Genomic DNA, 14720 nt, shown 5'->3' on the forward strand with positions numbered 1-14720 from the left:
AAAATTTTTGATCAAAACCATTTTTTGATGGAAAATTGGGTTTTCGACTAAACTACATAGTTTTTGTGCAAAGTGGCTGCTTTCCACCGGAAAAATACATTTGAAATAAATTGAAGCCTGAAAACCTAAATAAAATGCAGCCAAAATTCAAAATATTTTTATTTGGATATGTTGCTAATGACTCATGGGGGTTGTAGTTTGTTTGCCTCATGTCCCCATTTTCCTCAATTTGCCAGGCTTCCCAGCTGCACTACGTCTCCCATGATACACCACAACCAGGGACTCCCATGATGCACCACCTCTTCTCTCTAAAAGGGTGGACTGGATTACATCCTGGGAAATGCAGTCGGACCAGGTGGCTCAGCCTAGAGAGGGGAAGGAAATCACTAGATATTGCAGAAGCATTTCCAAATTGAAAATTTTCAGCTTTCAACTTTTCACTGAAAAACACCCCAAACGATTTTCCAACTAGCTCTAGTTAAAACATAAGCTCACACTAAGTTTGACCACTTCAATGTAACTACAGAACATTTCTTTAGAAAATATTTCTGTGTACATAAAGGAACTATAATTATTTATCCGGGAAGCAATCACATGGATTCTAACAGATCAATTGGCCAACAGCAGCCAACAGCAACCCCAGACCACAAATCTATTCCTCTTTTTCCTTTTCGATTAAGAATTTTTATTCTGTTTTTTCAAACAAGAACAGCACAGCAGGTTCCATGGTCAGTTTGCCTCAGGGAGTGCTGGATACCACAAAAAAGAATCTGCAATCAGGTTTTGCCAGAACAATATTAAAATAAAAGGGGAAAAAATATTATACACATAATGATATCAAACCATTACTCGCTGCACTCAGTGGAAATCAATGAGCGCCTCATTAGCAAATACACAGCATGGCAACTGGTGCCCTATGAATATGTACCAAGGACCAGTCAGGATTGAGGGATTCAACCAAGGAATCACCTCAGACAATAAATTACTTTCTCCTCCCAGGAGAAATTTGTTCCAGAAGCAGCCTAGGTGACTCTGTCTGCAACGATGGGATGGCCAATGAACGTTTGTGGTTAGAGACAGGTAATATTTTTTTCATACTGTGCCTTACGGGGAAAAAAAAAAAAAAAGATACCGTATAATTTTGGTTCTTAACTCTTGATCTGTAAATTCATCCCCCGCCCCTGGATTATGTCAAACTTGCTGAGCAGAACCTTCCTGATGCCAATTCGACCTAACCTTGAAAGGATCATGAAAATCCTGGAAACAGGATACATGTGCAAGGGCGTGGACAGAATCTGTAACCAATCACCCAATCTAGGCACCTGGACTCCTTCACTGGAAACACCAGATTTCACTAATGTCGCTGGAAACAGTTCTTAGGTACTAGGAGCATCCCAAGGTCTAACCCTGTCTTTAACTCCTTCTGCAGGGTTGGGAAAGTTATTAAGATGTCTCAGGTAGAGGAGAAGGCCCAGATCCTCAAAAGGTATTTAGGCGCCTAGCTCCCACTGAAATCAACAGGAGTTAGGTGCAGCCTGGTATTTCATATGTACCACTGCTGAATAAAACTTCAGCCCAACTTCTGTGATGGTATCACCGCGACGGGTCGGATCAGCGGCTCTGTAAACCCAGTGCATTAGAGACCTGCGTGTCTGGGGCTGAGGGACACCAGAGCTGTCGTTAGGTCTGCAAGTATGTCACGGTGGGGAAGAGAGACACGAATAGTGAGATTTTTCCATCTGTCCGTGACTTTTTTGCGTGTGTCCGTGACTCATCCCGCAGCAGTGGCTCCTGTACTGCAGGGCTGGGCCGGCTCCCCACTCCCGGTGCTGTGACCTGGCACTCAGGGTCGCAGCCCCACTCGGGTTTGGCCCAGCTGCCCCTCTGCCATGAAGGGTGCAGGGTCACAACACCCGGAGTGGGGAGCCGGGCCCAAGCCGGGGGGACACAGGAGCTGCAGCTGTCCATGCCTTGAGTGAGTGTGGGACAGGCTCACTCTCCAGCCCTCCCCGCCCTGGGCCACCTCTTCCCTCAGCACGGGGCTGGGATTAAGGTTGCCGGGGCAGAGGGCACTGCTGAAGTAGTCAGCCCCTCCTCCTCTGTCAGGGTATTTTTTATCAGAACTCGTGGAGCAGTCACAAACCCCGTGACTCCAACTGAATTTTCCATGAAGGCGCTGTGATTTCTGGCAAATCAGCAGCCCTAGCGATCACCCACGCACGCCACCCCTCTGATCAGTGAGTGTCACCCGCTCGGTGTAATGCCGTAATTGGAGACGTCACTGGGCCACAGGCGGGCTGATGGGCTGTGACGGCTTTGGTCAACAGACATGCTCGTGGCAGTCCTGCATTACTATACCTTGGTTTTGAGGGGTTCCTCGCTCTTCTTCCCTCCCATCAGAGGATCCGATGTGATCCAAGCACAGGAAACGGAGATCCAGGAACTCCCAGCCCCAGCTCCGATACAGAATGCCGCTGGAGCCTCTGTAAGGCCCTCAGCCTGCCTTCCTCAGGTCCCTTATCTGTAAAATATCCATCATGCTGCTTCCTTACCTATTACTGGGGGGCATTAGTCTTCATATAGGGTGACCAGATAGCAACTTGTGAAAAATCGAGACGGGGGTAGAGGGTAATAGGCACCTATATAAGACAAAGCCCCAAAATCGGGACTGTCCCTATAAAATCTGGACATCTGGTCACCCTATCTTCATACAGCATGCTGCTGCTTCCTTGCACATCACTGAGACCATGGCATACCTCCCATCAACATGGAGTCACTGCACTGGCTCCCCGTTGCATGGCAGTCAGCTTCACTCTTCCTGTCCTTGCCCTATGTCACGTGGCCCCTGCCTCCAGCTCTACCTGGTCTTCCATGGAGTCTTCCCTCCCTTCCCCAGCCAAGCCAGCCTCAATACCCTTCTTCTTAGCCTCATACAGGGGTCACCATACCCGCTTCCACACCACCCCCTTATGACTGGAAGGCTTTCAACCAAGCCTTCAGGTCAAGTCACATCCTTTGTGTCAGTCAGATCCCTGCTGAAAACTCACATCTGTGGCTAAGCCTATGAGAAGGAGAGGACAGGGAACAAAGAACTGAATTGTCACCGTGGGCACATGCCTGACCCAGTAACCATGTGGTCTGACTGCCGCCGTATCCTTGGTATTATCTAACATTGGTATGATGGTAGCACCTAGAGGCTGGCCCCCGTCGGAAACCAGGCCCCATTGTGCTAGGCGTGGTACATACACTCAGTAAGAGCCAGGCCCTGCGCCAAAGAGCTCACAATCTGAATAGACAAGACAAAGAAGCCATAGAAGAAATAGAGGCACAGAGAAGTAAAATGTCATGCCCAAGGCTAAACATCAAATCGGCGGCGGAGCTGGAAACAGAATGTAGGTCTTCCAAGTCCTGACCCAATGTCCTATCCACTAGGCAGTGCTGCCTCCGTCTCACTTCGGCACTCGTGTGCCTGTCTTTGATCCTTATCTGCGGTGTTTAATTTAGTTAGCACACTCTTTCGGGCAGGGACCGTGACAGCACTTGTCGCGGTGAGGCGCCTAGCACGTTTTTTGTGCGGTTGGAAAATAAATAACAGGTCGGCCCAGGCGTAACAGAGCATTTGGCTTGCAGAATCTTTGCTACCTGCACGTGCTCGAGAGAGCATAGCTTGACTTTCACATCTTGCAGGCCTGGCAATTTAAAACCTATCACGAAGCATTTTTTCACTTGTAAACTAAACACGTTTGATCTGGAGTCACAGAGACATAATGAGCCAGATTTTCAGCTGATGCAAAAAATCAGCGTAGTTCCAGTGATTCCCATTGCATGGTGCCAACTGACAGGAGCTGACAATCTGGTCCAATCAATGCTGATTCCCCCTGATACCTTTTTCACAAGGTCGCTTTTCAGAGCGGAACCACACTGGAAAATTTACTTATCAGTGAGGCAGTTTTCTTTGTGCACTGGACAGTGAAACAAGACTGAGCAGTTTTGTTTTATTGGTAGCCATGTCCTGTACTAGGCTGCCAGTCCTGCAGGGCGAAAGTTTAAAATATTATTTGACTAAAAAATTAAATACATGAAAACATTTCTATTTGAGTTTGCTTTCCCCTGAAGTTGCATGTGTAATTGACCATGCTTGGACCAACAACAGGATTTGAACCCAGATCCTCAGATTTAAGAACATCAGCCTCCGCTGTTTGAGCAAAAGGACTTACGCAGACCAGTCATTAGAGAGGGAGAAGGATGCTTTGCTCGTGTGACTAGCATACCAACACTCCCAAGCCTGCAAAGGAAATGGGTATGCAGAAGGCTGGACTGATGCCTAGCTGACCTCCCCAAATTCCCAATTTGCAAATGCACGTATAGCAGCATGCATGAAAGCAGATGCACAAAGAGTGTGCAAAGGCCCAGTTACTGAATATCGGCCTGACATGGGGCCAACGTACGTTTACTAATGGAAACCTGCAGAGATTCGCTAAAGAATCAAAGGCAATGCCACATTCAAGACCACACACTGAACCAGTGGGAGGTTTTTCTTGAATACAGAACAAAGAGGGGAGCTGTTCGGTATCAGTGCATGGTAGCAACTAGGAAATACACAGCAAGACAAGTAGATTCACCATGCCAGCGCGTATAAGATTTTCTCAAGGGACTAATCATTTCGGCCCAACATGAGACAGCTTAAAGGGGCCTGATTTCCAGAAAGTGCTTAGCACCCCTCTCTGATAACCAGCCCCCTTTAAAGACATCTCAAATGGGGCACCCAAAAATCACTAGGCACTTGGGAGAATCTTGGGTCTTATCTTCTTGTGAGCTCTAGAAATGGCAAGTCACAAGGGGCCCCGGCTGAGAGTGGGGGTGGATCGTTACAGGCTGATTTACATGGTCATAATTTAATCAGATAACATCACACCTGCCTCAGTGGCAAGCTCTTGAGGCCAGGGACGGTCTCTCAATACTGTGCTTGTGTGGTGCCAGACCTACTGTTGGCATCATGGTTACCCGGCTAGCTACACCTCTGACCTCTTTCCTGGTCTCTCTGGCCTGGTCTACACTGGGGGGGGGGGGGGGGGGGCGGGGAAGACATAGATCTAAGTTACGCAACTTCAGCTATGTGAATAACGTAGCTGAAGTCGACGTACTTAGATCTACTTACCGTGGTGTCTTCACTGCGGTAAGTCGACAGCTGAAGCTCCCCCGTCAACTCCGCCAGCGCCTCTTGCCCTGGTGGAGTACCGGAGTCAACGGGAGAGTGGTCAGCGGTCGATTTATCGTGTCTACACGATAAATCGGCCCCCACTGGATCGATCGCTGCCTGTTGATCCAGCGGGTAATGTAGACAAGTCCTCTGAGTGCACCTCCCCACAGTCAGAGGCCTTGTGCCTCTGTGCCCCTCAGTGAGAGTCCTACATCTCCCACTCTGAGACCGTGTTGCAGGTTATCACGCCCTGTGGATCCACCGTGCTCACCCAGCAGGCCTGCACACCTGTGGTTGATACCTTCAGGAGTCTGTGACTAGTGGTAAATACCGTGACTCCGAGAAAACCGCCTGAAACCCAAGTATTGTTGAATCTCAACAACGGGAACAAAGCAAGTCATAAGAGCAAAGGTCTGTAAAGCAATAGAAGGCCTCCACGTATGTCTACCTCACCTAAAGGGATATCCTACCCCAGGCCCTGACCACTGGGCATCAGTCTGTTCTCCAACAACCTGTCCCCTGTATCCCCCTCGCAAATCCTTGTGGCCTCCTCAAATCCAGCCAGAGGTCCCATGCTTGGCCTGGGCACCCAAAACCAGTCTGGCGAGCTCCCCACATGGTCGCACCAGGGCATCAAGACGAAGGAGATGGGTGTTTGCAAAGTTGATGTTATCTGGGCTACCTGCCTGCATTTCCTGCCGAACCTGCTATTGAATTCACTTGCTCTACGCCCGGAGTAAACACCCCAGTAACAAATAGAACATGTCAAACCCACACGTTATTACAGAGTGCTCCCAGTCCATCACACTAGCATGAACCAAACAAATGCTCTGAAAACGCCGGCAGCTTGGCGTACATTCCAGATTCCCTGATCTGCACCGACAGACCCAATGTTTCCCCACCAGCCAGGCCGAAATGGGCAGCCAGAACTGTTCGGTTAAATCCTATTCTCCCCTCCCATCCCCCCCGCCGCCCCTCCCCCACACTAGCAGTGAGTTCAGGGCCCAACCCTGCACTACTGGAATCAGTGGGAATTTAACCCCAATTCAGCAAAACTAGAGGCCAGATTGTCAAAGGTGCCAAGTACTCCCAGCCAGGGCCGCGGAGAGCGGGTTCAGGCCCCGGTGAAAAAAAAATTTGGGCCCCCCCCGCAAGGGCGGGCCAACTAAACAGGGCCGACGAAGCCGGGGAAGCCGGGCCCTGGACCCCCTTCCAGACCGCCAGGCCCCGGTAATTTGTATTGGCTTCCCCCCGCCTCCTCGTCGGCCCTGCTCCCAGCTTCCATCTCCAAAGCGTCAGCACCTCGGAAGTCCCCCGAAAGGGATTGAAAAGCAGCGCTATGCCCCGGGACAGCCAATAATCAACAAACCACAAAAGCCTGGATCCAAAGGGAAGGGCGGAGGGGAAGGGCACAGACCTGGTGACCCTCAAAGGCTCTTCCTCAAAATCCACTTACCTCTGCTTTGCAGCTCTCGTTTTTTTACCTGTGAGAGCACTTCCAAGCCATCCTCCCGCTCAAATCTGTGCAACCTTCTTTGACTGTCTGTCCCAGACCATCTCCGACTCTTCCTCTCCTTACCACATGGGCGCTAAGACCCGGAGAACTCCCAGCAGGTCAGAGCCGGAAACAGGACAGTCTCTAGGACCCAGAGGAAGCGTGGCCAAAGCCAACTGATGGGAAGGGAGCCTGAAGCCCTTGAAGCAGTCCAGCTGCTCGCCTTTTGCTTTCTGAGTCCCAAGCTGCAGGGCCTTGGGGAGGGGGGACCCGGCTCAGAGCCAGCAATAACCATCCTTCCACGCTCACGCTAGCCAACGGCCGAGGAACAATCCATAGCTCCCCGCTGCCTGCGTGTTATGTAAGCGTGGCAGCGTGAGAGGGAGACGGGAAACACACACAGGGGTGGAGGGAAAGAGTACGCCAAGCCAAATATTGTTGCACATCCGGGATAACCTCAGGGCATTCGGGTAGCAGAGGGGCGCCAACCAGGGGTTAGCTAAGGTCGTACCCTCCCTGTGAACTTATGGACAAACTGCTGAGCCGGCGCTGACTCATGTTTCTCTTGCCCTTTATTTTTTTTATGGACAGACAGTCCCAGATTTCCTTCCTTCTCTTGGAGGCCCGAGGAAGCCGCCTCCTCTTAATCTTACGGGGAGAAAAGTCCAGGAGCGACAGGATGAAAAGGGAAAAAAGCGAAAGTTGAATATCGGGAAATGTTTCCCACCGGAGACACCTATTTGATCCTGGGAGAGTTTCTCGCGGGGAAGCAGAAGTCACCCCAGCACGTCCATCGTGCTAGACCAATGGGCAATGCACTGCAGGGAACACTCTTGCAGTGGCCGCAGGGGTTGCACTAGACAGCGTTTTGCCAAGGGGACAGGCGAGCTCTGAAATCACTGCCGTGTTCTTGTGATCGGAGCCTGCCCCGCGCAGGGGCTGCCCCTCCAGCACTGACAGACCTAAGCTACCCCTGCTAGCTCGGCAGAGAAAGCAAAGCCCAGGCGTGACCTGACCGGCACATTATATACATTTTAAGAAAAGCTGGGTTTTTTTTCCAGGGGGTTGTATCTCAGGAACCCCTTAGACAAATGGCCCTACAGTTGGATTGCTAACAGAATCCTGCCGCTCTATGATTCACACCAGATTTCAAGGCAATCCAAGCAACCATTGCAGATTTTAGAGCACTGAGAAGAGTTGAAATTTAAACACAAACTGATACATTCTCCTAAAGGAGACAGGCCTGGTTTAGTGATCTGAGCACAGGACTGGGAACCAGGATCTCTTGAGTTATAGTTCCAGCTCTAATGCCAGCTTCCTCTCTGCCCTTGGAAAATGTCACTCGCCCTCTCTGTGCCTCACTTTCTCCATCTGTCAAATGGACATACTGATACCTACCCATTTCACAGGGGTGCTGCAAGTATCTCTGCAAAGCGGTTTGCAAACATTAAGTGCTGCTGACACTTCAGGATTTTCAAAACCACTAAACCCGGCTTCAAACTTCTCCCACGGTGGTAAAAATCCCAGGGAATCCGATGGGAGTTGAGTGAGACAGGCCAATTGTGGGCCCTTTTGAAAAACTGCACCCTAATGCATGTAGTCCCAGCAACTCCATGGAACAACAACTCCGAGATTAGTTTGCATCTCCATTACTTGCATATTTATTTATTTATAGCCGAGACTACTGCACTCATCACCGTGGCAGCTGAGATCATTAATACCTCTTGACACGGAGTTAATGAGTCACATCAGAAGTTATTCAATGGGGTACAAGCTTCAACACCACCTGTGAAGGGGGTGCCCAGATTATACCCCCATTAGGTACATGAAATGATTGGATTAAACGTTAAAATAAGGGGATACAATAGTTAGGATCCATTAATTTGCCTCTCCTGGCAAAATTAGTGCAGCTCTGGCTTTAACACAGTGCCAAAGACAGGGGTAGGCTGCTGATGAATTTTCACTTTCTGTTCTTAATATCATTGCTAGGAAAGGTGGACGGGAACCAGAATTCCTGTTCCACGGGAAGTTCTGCCTTTTTTTGTGGGGGAAGAATAATCCATTCGGAATCGGAATGAAAAGCCAAAATACAGAATTTCCCACCGAACAGAAATTCTAAAAATAAATTGATTCAAGAACATCAAAATACTTCATTTAGACTTTTATATTACATGAAACTATTGCTTTAATATGTTATAATTATACAGATTATGCATATGTACAGCATAAAAGTTTAAACAAAACATTTTGATTTCTTCCCCCATCTAAAATGGCATAGAAATGAACATGCTCCCGCAAAACACTTTGATTTCAACAAAAGCTGCATTTTTCAGCAGAAAACTGTTCCATCAACATTTTTCAAGCGGCTCTAGTTGTTTGTGCTATAACTAGGGCTTTTATTAATAGAAATACAATTTCCTTATGCAGTTTATTTTCCCCTGATATGATGCACATACATAAAAATCCACTCCACTACATAGCCGGCCTCAGGCGAGGAAATCCATGCACCATCTACAGTACTGTCAACCCCAGCATTCAAAAAACATGAGTCAGGCCCTGAAAAATTAGATTGGCTTTAAAAAAATCCACGAGCCTTTTAAAAAAAACAATCAGCGTGGGGTTCTTTTCATTTGTCCTCTCCTTTCTGAGCCTTTAGGTCATGTTTCCAGGCATTTTGCCACAACGATGAAGGCAAGCAACTAACTTTTCTTTTTTTAAATGAAAGCTGAGATTCTTACATATTCACATGGCTCCAGGAGCTGGGGCTTTCAAAAACCAAAACAAAATTAAAAGAACCCTACCAAATATCATGAGAGCTGAAAACACTGCATCTGCCACCGACCTACATGTGACCCTGGAGAAATGGAGGCACATAAAAGTTAAGTGACTTCCAATCTGAAATATATATCACTGGGACTTAAGAAGTGCTCCACCAGATCAGACCGGCAGTCCATTCCCAACTGTGGCCAGTACTTGATGCCTCTGAGGAAGGTGCAAGAAATCCTGAAGAAGGTGGTTATGGAATAATCTGCCACAAGGAAAAATTCTTCCTAATGCCTATTAGAACATGAGAATGGCCATACTGGGTCAGACCAATGGTCCATCTAGCCCAGCCAGTATTCTGTCTTCCGACGGTGGCCAATGCCAGGTGCTTCAGAGGGAATGAAAGAACAGGTAATCATCAAGTGATCCATCCCATCGCCCATTCCCATCTTCTGGCAAACAGAGGCTAGGGACACTTCAGAGCATAGTTTTGCATCCTTGCCCATCTTAGCTAATAGCCACTGATGGATCTATCCTCCATGAACGTATCTAGTTCTTTTTTGAACCCTGTTATAGTCTTGGCCTTCACACCATCCTCTGGCAAAGAGTTCCACAGGTTGACTGTGCATTGTGTGACAGAATACTTCCTTTTGTTTGTTTTAAACCTGCTGCCTATTAATTTCATTGGGTGACCCCAAGTTCTTGTGTTAGGTGAAGGAGTGAATAACACTTTCTTATTTACTTTCTCTATACCAGTCATGATTTTATAGACCCCTCTCATATCCTCTCTTAGTCATCTATTTTCCAAGCTGAAAAGTCCCAGTCATATTAATCTCTTTTCATATGGAAGCTGTTCCATACCCTTAATCATTTTTGTTGGCTTTTTCTATACTTTTTCCAAATTCCAATATATCTTTTTTGAGATGGGGCGACCAGATCTGCATGCAGTATTCAAGATGTGGGTGTACCATGGATTTATATAGAGGCAATATGACATTTTCTGACTTCCACATGTTAAATACACTTTGTGTGAGAAAGTATTGCCTTTCTAGCCATTCTAAATTCCCTGCTTTCATAATTCCAGTGAATAATGGGCTAGATGGAATTCCCCTCATTCTTATCTTATGGGAGGGTGACAAGTAGCCTAGACCATTCATTATTTTAAAGACCTTTATCCTGTTCCCTTTCTGAGGTAGTCACAACATTTTCACTTTCTCTTCAGAGAAAAATTTTTCTGTACCCCTATATATTCTCATTGCCTGCCTCTTCCTTGTTGGAGATGGGCTGACCAGCAATGCCAGTTTAATAAGCGATGACGTGCCACTGGTTTATACAATGACATTATCACTTTTCCACCGTTCTCCGGCCCATTCCTTATGCAGCCCAGTATTGTGTTTGCTTTTTGATCTCCACACAGGGGTGATGCAATACCATCCATCAGTGGTCTGTGAAATGCTTTGAGTTGCAGGACAGGCTTGGAGCTGCTCTATATGTCGTACATTGAGCTGGTTAGTGAGATATTTACTGTTGGAATATGTTTGTTTAGTTAAATAGGGCAGCATCAGGAAAAACAAAAGGAAGGGAAACAGTGGCCTACAATAAGCACCCCCGCCCCTTGGTAAAGCGCTTCAGGGTTGCAAAAGAATAAATGGACACAAATCTGACATGAGGAATCATAACATTCAAAAACCAGTAGGAGAACACTTCAACCTCTCTGGTCACTCAGTAACAGACTTAAAGGTGGCAATTTTGCAACGGAAAAGCTTCAAAAACAGACTCCAACGAGAAACTGCTGAACTTGAATTAATATGCAAACTAGATACACCGCTACCTCGATATAACGCGACCCGATATAACACAAATTCAGATATAACATAGTAAAGCAGTGCTCCGGAGGGGGTGGGGGGGTGGCTGCGCACTGCGGTGGATCAAAGCAAGTTCAATAGAACGCGGTTTCACCTATAACACGGTAAGATTTTTTGGCTCCCGAGGACAGCGTTGCATCGAGGTAGAGGTGTACCATTAACTTAGGCTTCAATAGAGACTGGGAATGGCTGAGTCATTACACAGATTGAATCTATTTCCCCATGTTCAGTATCCTCCCACCTCTTGTCAACTGTCTGAAATGGGCTATCTTGATTATCACTACAAAAGGTTTTTTTTCTCCTGCTGATAATAGCTCATCTTAATTAATTAGCCTCTTAGAGTTGATATGGCAACTTCCACCTTTTCATGTTCTGTATGTATATATATCTCCATACTATATGTTCCATTCTATGCATCTGATGAAGTGGGTTTTAGCCCACAAAAGCTTATGCTCAAATAAATTTGTTAGTGTCTAAGGTGCCACAAGTACTCCTGTTCTTTTTGCGGATGCAGACTAACACGGCTGCTACCCTAATATCCAAACTGTTAGCTTTAAGATTCCACTTCCTGGCTCCAGCCAACACACGGAACCGGTTTGCATGTGTCAGGACACAGCCCGGGAAGCAGAAGATCAAAAGGACGGTAGCAATTTACAAAGGACCACGCTCACAAGAGGAGGCAGTTGTTCAAAGAGGTGTTGGGAGAAGAGGGGCCGGGGGAGAGGGGCCAGACTGACACCCAGGCCCCGAGTGTCAGGAGAAGTTAGGCCTGCCTAGGTCACCATCAGCAATTAGGTAAGACAGATGTTGCGTAGATGTTGTCTTTTTCTCTTTGTTCCTATTGCAAAATAAACAGCCTTCAGTTTAGAGACACTGTCCGATTGCTGGATACCACTGGTCACAGATTCCCAAGGGAACCACCACAGGGGCTCGGTAAGCAGCACCATGTAAGAAGCAGCCGATCTAGACCCTAGGTCTGCAGATTCCCCCCAGGGGTGACCGTCTCCACCACCTCACCGCTCTGGCAGTGGAAACACTCAGCCGGGCATGAGCCTCTGGAACCCTCATGTACCACAGGACCTGCCACCCCAGGAAGGCCCAAGTGACAGGACAATCTCAATTCCTGATTGGCCCAGACAGACTACTTAAATTTCCTGTCGCCTCCCTAGACTTGTCTGTGCAACTAGGCAGAACCCCAGCGAGCTGCTGCTACAGGCTCCGCTTCCTTGTCCTCTTCTGACCTCTGAGCTTGGCTCTACCTCTTGGCTTTGATACCTACCCGGTTTCTGGCTTGTCTTGTCTTCTGCGTCTGATCCCTGGTTCCTCACCCTGGCCTTACCTCCCAGCAACAATTCCCGTCCTGACTCGGCCTCGACTCCTGACTCTGACCCCTGGTTCCTGACCCCGGATTGCCCCAGGACTCCGATTCCGGACGTCTGCGTCTGGCTCTAGCCGCTAGGCCCCTCCCACGCATCACCTCTGCCTCCATGTTGCCTGCCACACTTTCTGAGGTAGAAAATGGTCATCTATAATATTTAGAAATCCCAAGGATGTTTTAGCACTGACACTAGGAGATCTCCAGCAGGTGTCACTCAAATTGAAATCCCCGATGATCATGCAGTTTGTTTTCCCCCTACACATTATAGACAGGTGCACTCTAAACAGGTGGGAACACAGAGGCACATTTCACTCAGGCCCGCCATCTCCTAGCAACCGCAAGAGCTGCATCGCCCTGCCTTCTCTTAGAAGCATGCTCTCCATCCTTGGTATCTCAGAGCTCCTGGAGAAGAGCACCCACAGCTGGCTGCTTTCAGTGCCGGCTCTGGATAACCCGGCAAACAAGGCAAGCAAAGCATTAGGTCTTCAGTAACTTTTAAGAGCTTAGTAAGAGGGATGGGATGATTTTTTTTTTAAGCCTTTCCAGGAAAAGGGGATCTCAAAACACAGAAGCTACAAACCAAAGGAAGCAGAGGGGAGAGTCAGAGGTGAGGCCACTTGCTCATTTACACAGAGGGCAGGTTTTGCTGTCCTGCCACCAGCAATGAGAGCGACACTGACGCTTTTGGCTTCAGCTGTTTCAATGTGATGGAGAAAACCAGAGACCCCAGAGTTCAAAGGTCCCTTCCCAGCTCTTACTAACCTTTGGATCTACAGCTCCACAACATGAAAGGCTAAGAGGCAGCTGAGAATGCAAGAATGTTCCCAGGGGTCGGGTGCTAGCTGGAGACCTGGGTTCTGTTCCTTCCTCTGCCACAGACTTCCCCTGTGCCCTTGAGCGAGTCACTTGTTACCCCCATTTTACAGATGGGGAACTAACACTGCCCTGCCTCACAGGGGTGTTACATTAAACACCGAGGCGCTCAAGTAACGGGGGCCATTCAATTACCTAAGAGACAGGAACACAAGCACAGTTGCAGTCAATATTTCTAAGTGAACTACCAGCATTAATTTAAGACAACACAGCAGCACCTGGTGGCCATGCTGATGTTTTCCAAGGCACCCACCACCATGATACATCATGAAACCAGCTTGGTGGTCTCAGTCCCAACCCTCAGTGGGGCAGATGTCAACCTCACATATTAAGAGTCACGATCACAAATGGGACCAAATTCTCATCACACCCTTAGGGAAGAGAGCAAGGATTTAATGGGTCGTGGGCACTGACCTAGTAGCATTCTGCAGTTTGGCAGCTCTCAAGATCGAAATAAGATGAAACAATAGCATATGACTTATGTCACCAAACAGAGCTAACCAGCACAGCTGAAATTTTGAGTCCCAGAGAACCGAATGCTTGCAGGAAACTGTCTAAGATCCATCCTGGGAGGAAGAATTGTGTCAAGCACATGTTCAAGCAGACTGAGGCAGCAACTAGGTCATTAGGATCTGATTATAGGACAGTCCATGAGCAGAAGGAGGCAGCTAGTTAACCTGGTCATTCACTCAGCCAAATAACTCTGGATGTGGGGAGCTGATGTTTGGTTAGAGAGAGACTTTAAAGATTGGAGGCCAAATTCATTCCTGGTATAACCCCACTGCTTCCAATGGGCTGTCAGGGATCAATTTGGTCCATGCTATAGTCTCGACAAGACAAAGGAAGTAGTATTATCCTCATTTGACACATGGAAAAGTGAGGCACAGAGGAATTAAGTGACTTGCCCCAGAACACACAGGAAGTCTGTGGCTGAGCTAGGAATTGAACCCAGAGTTCCTGAGTCCCAGGACAGGGCTGTCACCACAAAACTGCCCTCCTCCTTGCACAAAGAGCACAGCAGTACAAAGGACAGGGAGTTCCGGTCACAAGTGGCAGGTTTCTCAGCGTTCAGTACCACTTGGACAAGCCGCGTTGGGAGAAGGAGCGTGGTGGGAGGAAGCTACAGGGGACCCTGAATTGTCCTTG

At 48.0% G+C, this 14720-nt stretch overlaps 1 protein-coding gene across 3 annotated transcripts in view; it reads right to left on the reverse strand.

The window, feature by feature from the left end:
- ZBTB47 (zinc finger and BTB domain containing 47) overlaps positions 1–14720 on the reverse strand; it is a 94580-nt gene that overhangs the window by 46615 nt on the left and 33245 nt on the right. The window contains exon 1 of one of the 3 annotated variants that reach the window (XM_065582616.1): positions 6657–7036. The exons of the other annotated variants lie outside the window; for them this stretch is intronic. The gene's annotated coding sequence lies outside the window, so the exon portion shown is untranslated. Of the gene's footprint in view, positions 1–6656; positions 7037–14720 lie in introns of those variants that run through there. 3 annotated transcript variants of the gene reach the window in all.

This window comes from Chrysemys picta, chromosome 2 (genome assembly GCF_011386835.1).
Source record: "Chrysemys picta bellii isolate R12L10 chromosome 2, ASM1138683v2, whole genome shotgun sequence".
Lineage (NCBI taxonomy): Eukaryota > Metazoa > Chordata > Testudines > Emydidae > Chrysemys > Chrysemys picta.